Source organism: Triticum urartu, chromosome 5 (assembly GCF_003073215.2).
Source record: "Triticum urartu cultivar G1812 chromosome 5, Tu2.1, whole genome shotgun sequence".
NCBI classification, from domain to species: domain Eukaryota; kingdom Viridiplantae; phylum Streptophyta; class Magnoliopsida; order Poales; family Poaceae; genus Triticum; species Triticum urartu.
In genome coordinates, this window is record NC_053026.1 from 565,186,261 (window position 1) to 565,190,489 (window position 4,229).

Consider the following 4,229-nt stretch of genomic DNA (forward strand, 5'->3'; position numbering starts at 1 on the left):
CGCAGCGAAACTTTTTGTGAATTTTTTTTGAACCAGAAGACATCCAGTGGGCCGGAGAAGCACCTGGGGGGGTGCTCCGAGGGGAGTACAACCCACCAGGGCGCGCCTGGAGGCCCAGGCGCGACCTGGTGGGTTGTGCCCACCTAGGATGCCTCCCGAACAACCTCTTTGCTCTATAAATACCCCAATATTTTAAAAACCCTAGGGGAGTCGACGAAACATCAATTCCAGCCTCCGCAAGTTCCAGAAACCACAGATCCAATCTAGATACCATCACAGAGGGGTTCATCATGTCCATTGGTGCCTCTCCGATGATGCGTGAGTAGTTCTTCGTAGACCTACAGGTCCGTAGTTAGTAGCTAGATGGTTTCCCATCTCTCTTTTGATTATCGATACAATGGTCTCTTGGAGATCCATATGATGTAACTCTTTTTGCGATGTGTTTGTTGGGATCTGATGAATTTTGAGTTTATGATCAGATCTATCTTTTTATCAATGAAAGTTATTTGAGTCTTGTTTGATCTCATATATGCATGATTGCTAATGACCCACAAGTATAGGGGATCAATTGTAGCTCTTTTCGATACGTAAGAGTGTCGAACCCAACGAGGAGCAGAAAGAAATGACAAGTGATTTTCAGCAAGGCAATGCCTACAAGTGCTGAAATTGTAAGTAATAGAGTAGTTTGGTAGCAAGATAATTTGTAACGAGCAAGTAACGATAATAGTAACAGAAGTGCAGCAAGGTAGACCAATCCTTTTGAGGCAAATGACAGGCCAAAACGGTCTCTTATAGTAAGAAAATCATTCTTGATGGTACACGGAAATTTCATCTAGTCACTTTCACCATGTTGATTCAATTTGTGTTCGCTACTTTGATAATTTGATATATGGGTGGACCTGTGCTTAGGTGTTGTTCTTACTTGAACAAACCTCCTACTTATGATTAAGCCTCACACAAGCATCCGTAACTACGAGAAAAGTATTAAGAATAAATTCTAAGCATGGCATTAAACTTTTGGATCCAATTGGTCCCTTACGGAATAGCGCATAAACTAAGGTTTAAGCTTCTGTCACTCTCGCAACCCATCATCTAATAACTAATTCATAATGCATTCTTTTAGGCCCAAATATGATGAAGTGTCATGTAGTCGACGTTCACATGACACCACTAAGTTAATCACAACATACATATTATCAAAATATCAAACACATATCAAGTTCACATGATTACTTGCAACATGATTTCTCCCGTGACATCAAGAACAAAAGTAACTACTCACAAATGATAATCATGCTCAAGATCAAAGGGGTATTAAATAGCATATTGAATCTGAACATATAATCTTCCACCAAATAAACCTTATAGTAATCAACTACAAGATGTAATCAACACTACTAGTTACCCACAAGCACCAATCTATAGTCCCAGCTAGTGCAAACACAGTTGAAAGCAAACAAAAATGCATAAAAACGCCAAACTGTGGCATTCTATCCCTCCAAATGATTTGCTCCCTCTCCATCCTTGCAATCATCTTCTTCTCCCTTATGTGCTTCTCCCATTTATGAATCCAAGATTTCTGTAAAGAGCAAAGAACAAATAAAATAAAATTTCAGCAGACATATATTTCCTTGCATGTTGTGATGTACAGTAGCTACGGGAATAAATAAAATTAAATTTCAGTAGACATTATGTGCTTCTCCCCCAATACCGTCTCTCTCGCCGCATCCCTCCCCCAATCCCCTAAGCATAGAGCACAATTTCTTAGGTATCATGGTTCTGACTTGTAAGTTTCAGTACAAACCACATGACAAAAGCCTAGAGCACAATTTCTTAGGTATCATGGTTCTGACTTGTTCCAGATAAGGATAACGAAGGGCATTCCAACTCCATTGCGAAATTTACAAAGGACAGTTTAATTCAGATCACTAAAATTAACTCCCATCTACAAGTCTGAAGTTTATGTAGATGAATTTCAGAAAAGCATCTTCAATACTTGCTTTAGTGTCCATGATACTTTTTTGTAAAAAATACTGAAACTCTATGTCCCGTGCAAAGAGGAGTGGCTACTACTTTCCCTGCTATAGTCAAAACATAGTTCCATGACCATATCCAGGACTGGTTTTGTCATATCAAACTAATGTGCTCTCTCATTCTCTTTTTGATTAGTAGTATCGTATCCATCTATCCATTGGAAGCATATATTGGCAAAGGGATCATTGTTCCCTTGATAATCTGATCTATGCATCGTGCTTGCTTCTTTTTCTTAAAAAAAGGCAGTAGGCTTCGTGAGTACCATGGGGAAGGAAATTGCTACATGGGACTGTGCCCTTTCCCAGAGCGAGCTCTTGATCCACAGGAAACATATCTTTCTCTCTCTCCCTGTACCAACAGTGTTAAAATTAGATTTGCTTCTTGTTTTGTCTATAATTGACTAGACTGCGGCCTTGTATTCTTTTACTGACCTATGGCTTATTTTCAGATGTATGGTGTCGTGGACAATGATGCACGTCCTTGTGTGATACGTCCTGTAATTGAAACTGACTTTTACTTCTGAATTAAAATCTTAGGGTTGTGTAATGCAAAAAACATAAACTGCATAGCAAATTAGTGTGTTTTTCACTACAATGCAGCTGTATTCTAACTGTTCAATCACTTTGGCATCAACTGACCCTATATTCAGTTACGTGACAGGACAAGGTAGGTAGTTAGTGGTGAGTGCCACGGTGAAGTTGAAGCTTTCTTTCTTTAGGGAAATGTTAGACTCACATTAGTACATTACAGAGAGAAACAAAAACACCAAGTAGTACTAGAACTATGAAAGCCACTCTTACCTTACTTGGTCATTTTGTCAAACACCTTCCGTGCGACAGTAGCTTGCACCGCCCGCATAGCACGGTCTTCAGTTGGTTGTGCCTCTTCTTCTGCTCACACAGGATACAAACAAGACAATGTTGTCATGTCCAGCAATCATACAGTCAAGATAAACAAATTACCACTTTAGAATTTCATTTCCTGTGCAGACACTACATCAGCCACCAGGTGTGATTTGGCATCGAATTTTCACTGCTGACAGCGACGACGGGCGAACGGGAAATTTTTTTTACTCCTCCCACATCATGTCATGTTAGTCCATGCTCTGATAAGCCGATGAACACACTGAAAATGGCAGCGAGCTGAGCCCGTGGATGCGCCTGCTTACCAGGTCGTAGGTGGCGGGCTCGACGTGGCCGGGGGACCCCTCCTCACCGGTGTGCAGCGGGGCGCCGCAGCCGACGCCGGAGGGCGTCTTCTTGGCCAGGGCCCTCCGCTTCTCCTTGCGGCGGCGGCGCCTCTCAGCGTCCTCCTCCGGCGCACACGTGCGGGCACCCATCGCGGCCGCGGCCACGAGCTGCCGCCCCAGGTACACATCGCCCCGCGTCGGCGCCGCGGGGCCGACCCCGTTCGCCGGAGGAGACGGCGAGGGGGACGGGGCGCTGGGGGAGGTGGCCCGTGCGGGTTGAGAGGCAGAGGGAGGCGGTGGCGGTGGCGGACGGGTGGTGCTTGGTGTGGACGGCGGGCGGCGGCGCCGGGGATTTGGGAAAAGGGAGAGGAATAGCGGGCGGAGTGGTCAGGCGAGGCGGAGGGGAACTTGCTGGTAACGGTGCCTCCACGAGCTACGTGTGTGGTTCTATAGTTGTAGAGCTGTGTTTATACCCCAAGCTGCTACTACGGCCTGTCGCGGGAGGCACGATGCAGACCACATAGTAGTAACTTGAGTTTATACACCGCGCTACTACTATCAACTTAGTAGTAGCGTGGTTTTATATCCCTTACTACTACTATGGTATGTCTCGGGGGACACGGTAGAGACCGCTTAGTAGTAGCGAGGGTTAAAAATTCATGTTATTACTATCAACTTAGTAGTAGCGAGGGGTAAAAACCCGCACTACTAGTAAGTAGCAATAGCGAAGGGTATAAACCCTCGCTACTAGTAAGCGTCTGTCTATAAGCTTTTCCTAGTAGTGAGATGGGAGAGTTGTTGGTGATAATAAAGACAATGATTTTCTCCTCCGGGAGGGAAGTTCCCTCAGTGAAATGGCTCCGTCGGAGAGCAAAAGTGCTCCTGCCCAAGTCCCACCTCGAGACGGCGACGCTCTGTCCCGAAAGTCCTTTTCTTATTTTTTTTTCTAGGTCAAAATGATTTATATATATCAGAAGATGGGCACCAGAGGTGGATCTGGGTGAGC

General features: G+C 44.6%; 1 long non-coding RNA gene across 1 annotated transcript; it reads right to left on the reverse strand.

The window, feature by feature from the left end:
• Positions 1–1,301: 1,301 nt before the first annotated feature.
• On the reverse strand, positions 1,302–3,648 carry LOC125510779. The gene is made up of 3 exons (XR_007284738.1): positions 3,203–3,648; positions 2,835–2,924; positions 1,302–1,579 (listed from the first exon to the last, which is right to left on the reverse strand). It is a non-coding gene; the product is annotated as an uncharacterized LOC125510779 (long non-coding RNA).
• Positions 3,649–4,229: the final 581 nt, after the last annotated feature.